The sequence below is a fragment of the Notamacropus eugenii genome, chromosome 1, assembly GCF_028372415.1.
Source record: "Notamacropus eugenii isolate mMacEug1 chromosome 1, mMacEug1.pri_v2, whole genome shotgun sequence".
NCBI lineage: Eukaryota > Metazoa > Chordata > Mammalia > Diprotodontia > Macropodidae > Notamacropus > Notamacropus eugenii.
Genome location: NC_092872.1, coordinates 341,133,715 through 341,147,277, shown reverse-complemented (window position 1 = coordinate 341,147,277; position 13,563 = coordinate 341,133,715). Strand labels below are relative to the sequence as shown.

General features: G+C 40.6%; 1 protein-coding gene across 13 annotated transcripts in view; it reads left to right on the top strand.

The window, feature by feature from the left end:
• TCF7 (transcription factor 7) overlaps positions 1–13,563 on the top strand; it is a 126,144-nt gene that overhangs the window by 53,805 nt on the left and 58,776 nt on the right. The gene's annotated exons all lie outside the window — the stretch shown is intronic.

The window sequence follows — 13,563 nt, the reverse complement described above, 5'->3', positions numbered from 1 at the left end:
ACACTGAAGGGAGGGGCTCTGAAGACCAAGTATCACCCAGAACGAACAATGTGTGACACCAAAACAAGAGGAAATCCACTGAGGTTTCCTCCACTCATCTTGTTGTCGCTCAGTTCATTCTACAGCCTCTTTCATTGCTTTCAGGAAAAAGGATTGTTAAGTGGGGGCATTCAGGTCCAGTCAAACCCAGTTCTTGCAATGGCTGCTTGTAACCTTGACCCATTCTCCTCCAAAGTAACAAGCCAGGACAGAAAGGCCAAATGACATTGGCATGCTGGACAAGTCCAAGAGGAGTAGACACAGGCAGAAGCAAACATCCAGAGGCTGGAGATTGAACAAAAGATTGTCCCCGAGTCACAAAACCTTAGAGCCAGAGAAGACCTTAGAATCCAGTTACTCTAACACTCTCAGTTTTACAGGAAAGAAAACTGAGGCCCAGAAAGAGGAGGAGACCCGTTCAAAGTCACACAGCTAATCCTCCCACCTAACTTTGACTGTGATACAACCCCAGCATGTGAGTTCTAGGACAGTTTGTCTGTCTTCATTTCACTTTGACCACTCTTTCCATCAGTGCTTCATGTTTCTCCTGTGAAAAGCATCTTTCTACTCACAGAAAGATTGTGGGCTTAGCTTCTCATTCTCTTGGTCTGATTAGATTTGAACCTGATCTTCCTTCACAGTCTTAGCTTAGCTTTGGTGAAAGATCAAAGGTGAAAGTCTCTTCTCCTCTCCAGGAAACTTTGGTTTGGGATGTCCGGTGCCTGTCCCACTGGTGGAGGTGAAGGAAGGAGGCAAGAACAGAGCTGTCAGGGAGAGAACCTTCTGAAAAGAAAGGAAGGATTTTAGCATAAACAAGCCTTGCTCCTCATCTTGCCTTCAGCTGCCACCAGTCTCCTATAGGCAGAAAAGTTCAAAGTTCTATCAAGCACAAGGAGTAATCTGTCCTGCCATTTGCTAGCTGGGTAACCATGGCCATGTCACTTTGCTCTCTGGGCCTCTGAATTTCCCCATCTGGACCAGATAGACTCTAAGGTACCTGCCTTGCAGTTGTGACAGCCTATGAGTCCATGATTCAGTTTAATACCATAAATCTTTGCTGAGTATAAAACCATCCACTTGGCTAGGACTGAGCCCTGGGGAAAAAAAATAAAGAGAAGTTGAGGACCCTGCCCTTGAAGAATTCACATAAGAGACAAAGACAAGATAGCTTATAAGCAAATGACGAGATATAAGCTATAGCCAAAAGGTATTCAGGGCGGGTAAGAAGGGGAGAAGTCTTGTGAACAGAAATACACTGGGCAAGGAAGACTGTCCTGGGCAGGTAGGATCTAATCTGAACCTTGAAGAATGAGCAGGTCATTGGAAGGTAGAAGTATCATTCCTTAGGGCTAATCAGCCCTGTTGGGATTGTATCCTGTTTCAGACCCTATTACAAGGGATTCTTCTGGAAAACGGATACATGTCTAGACTTCCATGTTCCCCTCCATATACGCACGTATGCTCTTGAGTATGTCCTACAGCAGTAGACAAGATTGCTGCTTCTGCTGGCTGACCACAATCCTTAGATGTCAGACCCTGAGTTTGGTGCCAGTCTTAACCATGACAGGAAAGTCTAGAAGCCTAACCCCCTTGCCAGTCTCTAAGAAGAAAATTGTCAGCTCACATTGTCAGCTGAAAGAGAGGAAAGGAAGGGAAGGGAAGCCACCAGATCTTAGCCCAGTCAAGTTCAGAAGTTCCCTCTTGTTTCCCTAGGGTAATGACAGTGCTGGAACCCTTAGATTGGATATTGGGATAGTCCCTTTGTATCTGGACACAGAAAGTACCCTTCCCATCAATGGCCTGTTTGACTTTGGAGCTCTGCTGTCTGGCATTGGCAGGGATAATAGAGGAGGCAGCAGTTCAAGGATGGTGGGAGTCTACATGTGTACATGATGGGAGAATTAGGAAGATGTATTTGTAGGATTATTTCCACAAGGTTCTCAATAAAAGCAAATGTATCTGCTTTTAATAGCTTCATTAAAAAAGCTGTGCCAATTCCATTTCTGCCCACCAAGCCCCTGCTCCCTATTATAAAATATGCCATTCTGGTGTTCTAAAAGTTGCCACTGTCCAAAAAAAACCCCTTTGCCCAGTGAGCTCAGAAATTGGTATGTCAGTCAATCCCAGGGCATTTCTAGGAACTGGGAAGTGCTACCTGACCCTTGCCATTCTCCACTGTAACAATGGTAAAATTCTTCTGTTTGTATTAGGGCAGAAGATAATTCTGCTTGGGGGTGGGGTGGGGTTGGGGGGAACAGGCTATGTCCTTATCCTACTGTCCCTGAGAAGGAGGAGAGAGATTCTGGGGTTACCAAACCCATGCTAGGGCACCAGTCGCTACTTTGATTTCCCTCATCAGGACAGTGTGGTATAGAGGAGAGAGCATCAGGAGACCTGAGCTAGCTGCCTATGGAGTCTTGGGCAAGTCATTTACCTTCTCTGGCTCTCAAATTCATCATCTGTAACATGATGGGAGTGTACTAGACTGAACTAGATGGTCTCTAAGCTCCCTTGCAGTCCTTTATTTTTGATCCCAAGATCTTATAAATTCAAGGTAGCTGAAGGTATTGGCTTTGGAGTTGTAGGATCTAGATTCAGTTCAACTTCTGCCATTTATTGGGCCAATCTCGTCAATTCAGGAGTCTGTACTGAATTATTGTCAAGAGCCCTTAGGGTTCTGGAATGAATCTTGTGATTTAATGACTTCCCCTCCATCTCCTCAGCTAGAAGCATTCCACTTAGGGAAATGATGACAGAAGATGAGGAGGGTTTACAGGCTAATCTGGCCACAAGGCTGTGATAAGGATGAGACACCTGGAAAGGGAGGGAGATTGGAGAAATGAATACGACTAGGCTCAGGGAATGTTCAGACTCAGGTGAGTGCTGAGTCTTAGAAGAACAAACAAATATGCACCATTATTGTGGTGATATTAGTTCCATGAAAGACCTGTAATTATTAATTATTTGGGCTACAGGTTGTGTGGGTGAGACCTCTCTGTGCCCTGTGCGCTCATCCTCAACAGGCTTCCAAGGGAACAAAGCTCATCTCTCCCTGTAGCTCTTGCTTTCTTCTCCTCCCTCCCACACCCAAGGGAACGTTTCAGGGAGGGAACTCTTTGGAAGCAAGCTGCAGACACAGAACAGAGAAATGCCTTTTCCCAGACCTGTTTGCAGAGAGCCAGCTCCCAGTGCTCATTCTTTTGAATCCAGTAGCTTACAAGTGTTTCCAGGGGGCACAGTGATGGAGGTGTATCTCAAGGAAAGGGAGATGTTTGAGTTTCTGAAATAAATGGCACAGGCACCCCTCTCTTTTCTCCTCCTGCTTCCTTCCCTTGTCCTATCCAGTATAGGCAAAGGTGGTTGTTTCCTGTTTAGCCACTCAAGCGGAAAACATGGTTACTTCTGGTTTTTGTTTGTCTGGGTAACCACAAGTTTACATTACAGATAAGGGAAAACATAAACAAGATTGTTGGCCTCTGACTGTGGCCCCCACAGCCCAGGGAGTTGGGACCTATGATCCTTGCTGTAGCCCTAGCAATCTCACTGAGGGGGACTTACTGGGCGTGTCATCTCCTTCATACAGGATATGTGGCGAGAATTGTGTGTGTGGAGGTGGAGGATAGTCTTCCTTGTGACACTGGGATAGCTCCCCACCAGATAGGAGAATCCAAAATGTGAAGGTCCAATGCCTGCCTTAGGGTTCTGATGGCTGCAAATGAGAAGTGGTCAGGATACGGTCACACTGAACAATACCTTCCCATCCTTCCCAGTCTAGCTCAAATGACCCCTCCTTGGGAAACTCCCACTGATTCCTTCTGTCCAGCCAGAAGTGACCACTTACTTCTGAACCTCTATAGCACTCCACTCAGGGGGTTCCCAGGGTAGTAGAAGTGATAGGGGATATGCACAAATAACATTGTAATATAAAACAGAGTCTAATGGAAGCAGAGGAGAGGTTTTATGTATTTATCTCTCAGCACCCAGCACAAGACCCTGAACTTAGCAGGCATTCAATAAATGTTTGATGAATGAATAAATGAATGATTGTCAACTGCCATTATAAAAATTGTCCATTCTCTGCCACCCTCCTTCCCCTGACCCTCTTCAGCTCATGGGGTTTCATCATCAGGCAGATGAAAGGATTTGTAGGGGACAGAGGCAGCAAATATTACTTACATCTTCACGGCCAGAACACTGGGCCTTCTGTGTACCAGGCTCAGCATCTGCCTCCAGTCCTGTGTCCAATTAAAAATTTTTTTAAATTTATTACTTATTTTTAACAGTCTTTTCTTTGTAAATTTTTAGTTCCAAATTCTCTGTGTCCCTCTTACCCCACTCCCACACCAACCGAGAAGGCAAGCAATCAATTACACATGTGAAATCATGCAAAACATTTCTATATTAGCCATATTTTAAAAAAAACAAGAAAAATGAAGTGAGAAAATTATCTTTCAACTTGCAATCAGAGTTCATCAGTTCTCCCTCTCTCTGGAGGTAGATAGCATTTTTTTCATCATTAGTCCTTTGGAATTGTCTTGGATCATCATTTTGATGAGAGTAGCAAAGTCTTTCACAGTTGATCATCATTTCAACATTGCCAGTACTGTGCACAAGGATCTCCCAATTCTACTCACTTCACTTTGCATCAGTTCATATTTCTGAAACCTTCCCCCTTGTCATTTCATATCACAATCATATGCTACAACTTGTTCAGCCATTCCTCGATCGATAAGCATCCACTTGATGTTTAATTCTTTACCACCACAAGAAAAGTGACTGTAAATATTTTTGTACATATAGGTCCTTTTTCTTTTTCTTTGATCTCTTTGGTGCAAACCTTGTAGTGGTATTGCTAGATCAAAGGGAATGCACAGTTTTATAGCACTTTGGGCATAGTTCCAAATTGTTCAGAATGGTTGGCCCAGTTCACTACTCCACCAGCAGTTCATTAGTGTACCTGTTTTTCCCTCATCCTCTCTAGGAGTTGACATTTCTGATAGCTATGAGGTGATACCTTCAAATTGTTTTAATTTGCATTTCTCTAATCAATAGTGACTTACAGCATTTTTATATGACTGTAGATAGCTTCTGTTTCTTCTTCTTAAAACTGCCTGTTTATATCCTTTGACCATTTATCAACTGGGAAATGACTCTTATTTTTATAAATTTGACTCAGTTCATTTGAAAAATGAGACCTTTATCAGAGAAACTTCCTGTAATATTTTTTGATATTACTTCCTTGTCTATGGTACTTTTTGCCATAATGTAATTTCCATGTTTATCTCTTTTAATTAGGTCTATTATTGCTCTGGCTTTGTCTGAGATGATGATTGCTCCTGAATCCATTTTCAAATGTCTGAAAAATTCATCCTGACTGAATGTGTGAACTGTTAAGATAAAGTATTTGTTGGTGTCCTCTCAGAGGTTAAGAGGACTTTGGCCGATGAAAAAGCTTTTGCAATACAGTGTTGTGGTACATCTCTAATAGTGGACTTTTGGATGTGTATGAAAAGGAAGTAGAAGGGGAGGGTAATTTTTTGAACTAGGGACCTGCCCAACAAACTTTAAATCAGAATATATAGGGATTGTGGCACAGGGGCAGAAAGAAATGGACTTGTAACCAGAAGACCTGGGTTTGACTCTTGACTGTATCGATAATTAACAGCCATGATAGCATGGGCATCCAGCTTGAAGCTTCAGTTTATTCATCTGTAAAATAAGGGCAATACTATTCAACTTACAAAGTTGTCATAAGAATCACATGAAATGACGCGTATGGAGTACTTTAATGATAAAGCTCTATATCCACATCCAGAATAAGAACTGTGGAGACTGAATGCAGATCGAAGAATACTATTTTCTCTCCCTTTTTTTAATTTCTTGGGGTTTCTTCCATTCATTCTAATTCTTCTATACAACATGACTAATGTGAAAATATGTTTAATAGGGCAGCTAAGTGGCACAGTGAGTAGACCACCGGCTCTAGAACCAGGAGAACCTGAGTTCAAATACAGCCTCAGACATTGGACACACTCACTAGCTGTATGACCGTGGGCAAGTGCCTTGCCTCCCCACTACAAAAAAAATATATTTAATAGAAATGTATATAGCCTATATCAGATTACATGCCCTCCTGGGGAGCGGGGAGAGGAGGGAGTGGGCAAAAATTTAAAAGTTATGGAAGTGAATGTTGAAAACTAAAATTAAATAAATTAACTTAAAAAAATGATAAAACACTATGCCAAACTGTACTTTCTGTAGTTATAAATGGTAGGAGCCCTTAACTAGAAGGCAGGAGATCTGGGTTCTCATGCTGGCTCTGTCACTAATTGGTGGTAAGATCTTGAACAAACTACTTCTCTTCTTAGGGCCTCAGTTTCCCTACCTTTAAATTGAAGGGATAGGCTAGATGGTCTCTATGTCCTTTGCTTCTATACCAGGATCCTAAACTGAGGAGGCCTCCCTTGAACTTAGAAGGAGATAGTGATGTAAGCTAAATTGTAATTCTCAAAATAGGGAGGAAACTTATGGACCTTATTACCTTAAACCAGCAAAAATCACAAATAGGTTCCAAATCAGATTTAGTTAAATTCCCCTATTAGAGCCAGGACCTAGACTAGGGGCACAGTGGGGCCTTGTAGGTAAAAACAAAAGAAGAGGAGACAATAGAGCCTTAATTCTCTTGTGCCCTTTCTGGTACAGAGGACTGTGTGGCAGAAGAATGATACCTGGGGCCAGGGGTGATGTAGAAAATGAGAAAGAAGTTGCTCTAAGAAATCCCCCAAAAGTCCCCATTGAAGGCTGAAAGCCTCCTCCATTATCCCCTTCTTTTTCCCTCAGAACTAAAAGTTGCCCTAGTCCCTCTGTGTAGACCAAGAGAGCCTTCCCCATGGCCTTTTATGTGGTTTGGCTGGAATTAGAGCCTCCCTCTTTATGAGGCTTGGTCTAGATTCCCAGGGAAGCCATGGCTCCTGAGCCAAGCTTACATGGTGGGAGAGAGTGGCTAGAGGAAGGCCGGGTGCCTCCCTCTACAGCATCTTGAGACAATCTCTTCCTCTCCACCATCATATACACGAGCAGGCCTGGGGCCTTTTGCTGGGCAGATGAGGAGACTGGGTACCTGCTGGAGTTGTGGCCTCACTGCAAAAACCTGGGAGCACCAGGCTGCAGGGTACCAAGAGAGCTGAGAGTAAGAGGGGAAAATGAAGCTTAGATACAACTACAAACTCCCACATTCAACTTACACCAGTCTTCCGAACCTTGGCATCCATGTGCCTCCATCATATCCATTACAATTATCTTAGTGTTGTTATCCCTGTATGGAAACATAAATCCTGTAAGAGCAACGTCCAGTTCTCACTTACTTTTGCACACTGTGGGGCCCAGCCCACTGGAGAACCATCAACTTTCAGAAAGAGAAGGGACCTTAGAGGCCATTTATTCAATTCTCATCTAATCCAATCCTTTTATAGAAGAAGACGTCATACAAATGGAAGGAACCAACTTTCCCAAGGTCATACAGCAGAGCGAAGACTCTTGACTCCCAGACCAGGGCTCTTTTCTATTACACTACACTGCTTCTTGCCCTATTTCCTCCAAAATCTGCTGTTGACTATTTGCCCATGGTGGAAGCCCTTCACTGCTTCTCTTTCCCTTCAGTCCACTCCCCTCCATTTCCCCAGTGTCAAACACATCTCATGGAATTCCATTCCCATTACCCTAAAACTCACCTAGCCCAACTCACCTCCTGCCAAATCCAGTCCCCAGTGATGGGCAGTTTCTGACCCAGATCATTCACCTGTCCCCATTTCCTGCCCATTTTCCTTTTCTCCCATAGAGGACTTGGGCTCCAGAATGCAGTACTGGGACTGAAAAAGAAGGGCCCATGGAGAGGACCTCAGAAGACATGTAGTTTGACCTATTCCTGAGTAGGAACCCACTCTGTGAAAGAGTGAAAATAATACTGGACTCAAAGTCAGAAAGACAGGCCCAAATCCTACTTCAGATATATACTAACTGTCTGGGCAAGTAATTAAACTTCTCTCAGTCTCAGTTTCCTCATCTGTAAAATGGGAATAATAGTATCATTTTGCAAAGCTAAAAAGTGCTATATTATACTTATTACATATAATATATCATAATTAGCTATTATAAGTATTATAGTTTACTATTATACATATATATACATATACACATATATATACTTACAACATATACTATATGTCATAGTTATCTACTATTATACTGACAAGTCATCCTCTTTGACAAGTTGTCAGACTTTACTTAGAGATCTCGGGTAATGAGATCACCTCCCAAGGGAGCTCATTCCATTGTCTGAGAGCTCTAGAGTTGTGAGAAGGGTCATCAGTCTGAAATCTTCCTCTCAGCGCCTCAAATCCATTGTTCATGATTCTACCGTCTGAAGACTGGAAGAACTCTATAATCTTTCTCTATGACATCCTTTTATACTTCAGTATAAGAAAAAGGCCCCCCTCAAGTCTGCTCTCTCCAGTCCCCTCACTCTCTTAGTTGCCTTCCTCTGGAAACCCTTCATGGGGCACCCAGAGTCAAAGAAAACAGTGCAGATGTGGTCTGATTAGGACAGAGCACATACATCGGGAATGACAGAATCTCAATGTTGAGAGAGAGAGATGTCAAAGGCCATCTAGCCTAACTCATATCTGACCAAGAATCCTCTCAACCACATCCCCAACAACACCTCCAGCAGTGGGAAACTCACTCCTTGTTGAGGCTGCCCATTCTATTCTTGGATAGCATTCATCATTAAGAAGCTTATCCTTATCTCAAGTTTAAATCAACATCTTTGCAACTTCTTTCCTTTCTCCTAGTTTTGTCATCTGGGGCAAACAGACTACATCTAATTCCTTTTTCACTTAATAGTCCTTCAACTACTTAAAGGCAACAATTAAAAGACCATCACCTCTTAACGTTTTCTGACTCAATTAATGCAACTAGAGACTGAATTTGAGGGTTTTTTTGACTGTCACATAACTCTTTGACTTCAAGTGCTCAGTAATAGGGAGCCACTGTAAATTCTGGAGCAGAGGAAGGACAGGGACAGTAGTATTTTCTGCTCAGCTTAATTCCCAAGGCTGCCTCCCACAAACATCCTTCTCTCCCCATCCAGTCCCCTGCATATTTTTTTGAAAGAAGATTAGTGACTCCTCCACATAGTAAAGTCATATATCCAAAAGAAGAAAAGCAACATGTTGAGCAGATGTCACGAGTAAGCCTAGGGGATAGAACCAGGATACCATCTGTATCTCAGCACCCTGGGCCAATGTTTTCTTTTTCTTTTTTAATGTAACACAATTTGCAGGGTCCTTGACTGACCACACACACACATACATATACACATATGCATTGCCCCAGGCACATTCACTTCCAAGAAGTGATTCTCCCACATAGGAAAAGATATGGGATGTGTGTCTACTATGTGCTGTGCTTTGTAGCACAGCTGGGCCAACTCAGCGTGTTTAAGTCTGGATTTTCAGATAGTGATTATTCACTTCATGAAAAGGATTGACCCCAAGGGGTCCATTAAATAGAAACTTCCTCTGGTATATTTAAAGTTTACAAAAAAAATTTTATTTGATTCTTCTTAAGAAGATGCTCAAATACTTCTGGGAAATTGGCATAAAATGGTGGGAGGATCGGAAATAGTGAGAGTCACAGGGAGATGGGAGGAAAGAGAAATACAAGTGATGGTAGGATTTAGGACAAGTCACTCACCCTCTGTTGGTCCTCAGTTTCCTTAAAAATCTTATCCAGCTCTAGAGTCAAGGATCATGTCAAGCCACTTTGTTAGTTCACCATTGCCTGCCAAATACCAGTTTTTGATCCTGACATTTCCAGTTTTCTGCAATATGACCACAACCTACTTCTGCAGTTTTATCTCATTTCCAGACCTCATGTTCCACCTAGACTTGTTCTTCTCCCCAATCATGCTCAGTTCTGTGTTTTTACATTTATCATTACTCCCTCTACTCCATTCCTATTCCCCGCCTCCCCAACTCTTTCTCCACGTATTGATATCCTATTCATCCTATAGGACCCAAGTCAATTGCCATTTCTTCTTCCAAGAAGTCTTCCCTGCCAACAACATCCCATAAGGATCTCTCCTCTGATTTCCCACAGAATGTACTGCCATTGCTACCTCTTTTAGGTGTGTTTGAAGAAGATCATGCCATCAGAGAAATAATGACATGACTTGCACTTGACTTTGTTTTGAGTGAGGGAGGGCAGTTTAATAAAGGATGTCTTGTCTTATTCTGATGACTTCCTGTGTGTGTTTTGTATCCTTGACCAGATTATGTACTCCTAAAGGGTCAGGATCATCCTTCACTCTCTATATTTCTTTCCCATAACTTAGGAAGGCCAGAGAGTAGAAGAAGTCCCATATGAAAAGGGAAAGGTTTTCCCCTCACTTTATTAGAAACTACCCAATCTCTGATTCCCGACTCCTTCTGTTGTCATTCCCAAAAGACAGAACAGCAAGATCACCTCTTGATTAGCTAGAAGGTTCAGTATCTCCCTGGCTCTGGTCTGAATCTGGCCATTAGGACATCATTCCAGGGTTATGAAAATACCAGACACCAAAGCAGGGAGCTCTGAGGGAGAGCTTTGACCTCATCCCAAACTATTTCCTGATGTGATATCCTGGAGCCCAAGGTGTGTGTGTAAGGGGGTGGACCCTAAGTCATGGCTGGGTCATACCATAATAGGTAATTGCTAGAAATCAGAGAGTTTCTAAACATATATTCCTAGGTCTCTCAGTAAAGTACTATTAAAAAGATTAGTAGACTGGCTAAATTTGGAAGATTTAGGGGTTTTTTCATTAATTAATTTATTTTTCATTTTCAGCATTCACTTTTATAAGATTTTGAATTCTAAATTTCCCTCCTTCCTCCTCTTCTCCTCCCCAAAACAGTGTGCAATCTGATATAGGCTATACATATGTAGTCATATTAAACATATTTCCACATTATTCATGTTGTGAAAGAAGAGTCAGAATAAAAGGGAAAAATCACGAGAAAGAAAAGAGAGAAAATAGTATGCTTCAATCTACATTCAGAATTCATAGTTCTTTCTCTGGATGTGGATAGCGTTTTCCATCATGAGTCTTTTGGGTCTTAGACCATGGCAATGCTGAGAAGAGCTAAGGCTATCAAAGTTGGTCATTATACAGTGTTGTTGTAATTGTGTACAATGTTCTCCTGGTTCTGCTCACTTCACTCAGCATCAGTTCATATAAGTCTTTCTAGTTTTTTTGGAAATTTGCCTGCTCATCATTTCTTATGGAACAGTAGTATTCTGTTGCATTCATATGTCATAAACTAGTTCAGCCATTCCCCAACTGATGGGCATCCCCTCAATTTCTAATTCTTTGCTATCACAAAAAAGAGCTGCTATAAATATCTTTGTACATGTGGATCCTTTTTCCTTTTTTATGATCTCTTTGGGATATAGATCTAGTAGTGGTATTGCTGGATCAAAGGGTATGCACAGTTTTATAGCCCTTTGGGCATAGTTCTAAATTGTTCTGCAGAATGGTTGGATCAGTTCACAGCTCCTCCAACAATGGATTTGTGTCCCAATTTTCCCACATCTTCTCTAATATTTAATCATTTTCCTGTTTTGTCATGTTAGCCAGTCTAATAGGTGTGATGTGACACCTCAGAGTTGTTTAAATTTGCATTTCTCTAATCAATAGTGATTTAGAGCATTTTTTCATATGATTATGGATAGTTTTAATTTCTTCATCTGAAAACTGCCTCTTCATATCCTTTGACCATTTATCAATTGGGTAATGACTTGTGTTCTTATAAATTTTATTCAGTTCTCTATCTATTTAGAAATGAGGCCTTTATCAGTGATATTAACTGTAAAAATTGTTTCCCAGCTTCCGGTTTTCCTTCTCATCTTGGTTGCATTGACTTTACTTATGCAAAACCTTTTTAATTTAATGTAATCAGAATTATTTATTTTGTATTTCATAATGTTCTCTATCTCTTGTTTGGAATTAAATTCTTATCTTGGTATATGGTGTAATTTGTTGGTCTATGCCTACTTTCTGCCATACTATTTTCCAGTTTTCCCAGCAGTTTTTGTCTAATAGTGAGTTCTTATCCCAGAAGCTGGAGTCTTTGGATTTATCAAATCATAGATTACTATAGTCATTAACTACCGTGTCTTGTGTACCTAACCTATTCCACTGATCCCACCCCTCTATTTCTTAGCCATTACCAAGTAGTTTTGATGATTGCTGCTTTATAATACAGTTTTAGGTCTGCTATGGCTAGGCCACCTTCCCTTGCATTTGTTTTCATTAATTCCCTTCATATTCTGGAACTTTTATTTTTCCAGATGAATTTTGTTTTTATTTTTCCAGCTCTATAAAATAATTTTTGGTAGTTTGATTGGTATGGCACTGAATAAGTAAATTAATTTAGGTAGAATTGTCATTTTTATTATATTAGCTTGGTCTACCCATGAACAACTGATACTTTTCCAGTTATTTAGATCTGACTTTATTTGTGTGAAAAGTGTTTTGTGTTTGTCTTGGCAGGCAGACTCCCAAATATTTTGTGTTGTCTACAGTCACTTTAAATGGATTTTTCTTTTTCTATCTCTTGCTGCTGGGCTTCATTAGTAATATATGTCAATGATTTCTGTGAATTTATTTTATATCCTGCAACTTTGCTAAAGTTGTTAATTATTTCAAGTAGTTTTTAGTTGATTCTTTAGGATTCTCTGAGTATACCATTATATCATCTTCAAAGAGTGATAGCTTAGTTTCTTCATTGCCTTTCTAATTCATTAAATTTCTTTTTCTTTTCTTGCCAAAGCTAGCATTTCTAGTGCAATACTGAATAATAGTGGTGATAATGGACATCTCTGGTTCACCCCTGATCTTACTGGAAATGTTTCTAGCTTATCCCCATTAATATAATGCTTGTTGATGGTTTTGAATAGATACTACTTATCATTTTTATGAAAACTCCATTTATTTCTATGCTCTCTAGTGTTTTTAATAGGAATGGGTATTGTATTTGGTTAAAAGCTTTTTCTGCATCTATTGAAATAATCATATGATTTTTGTTATTGATGTGGTCAATTATTCTGATAGTTTTCCTAATATTGAACCAGCCTTGAATGCCTGATATAAATTCTACCTGGTCATAGTGTATTATCCTCATAATAAGTTGCCACAATCTCTTTGTTAATGTTTTATTTAAAACTTTTGCATCTATACTCATTAGGGAAATTTGTCTATAATTTTCTTTTCCTGTTTTGTCTCTTCCCAGTTTAGGTATCAGCACCATCTTTGTTTTATAAAAAGAATTTGGTAGGCCTCCTTCTTTGCCTATTTGTTCAAATAGTTTATATAGTATTAGAATTCATTATTCTTTAAATGTTTGATAGAATTCACTTGTAAATCCACCTGGCCCTGAAGATTTTTTTCTTAGGGAATTCATTGATGGCCTGTTCAATTTCTTTTTC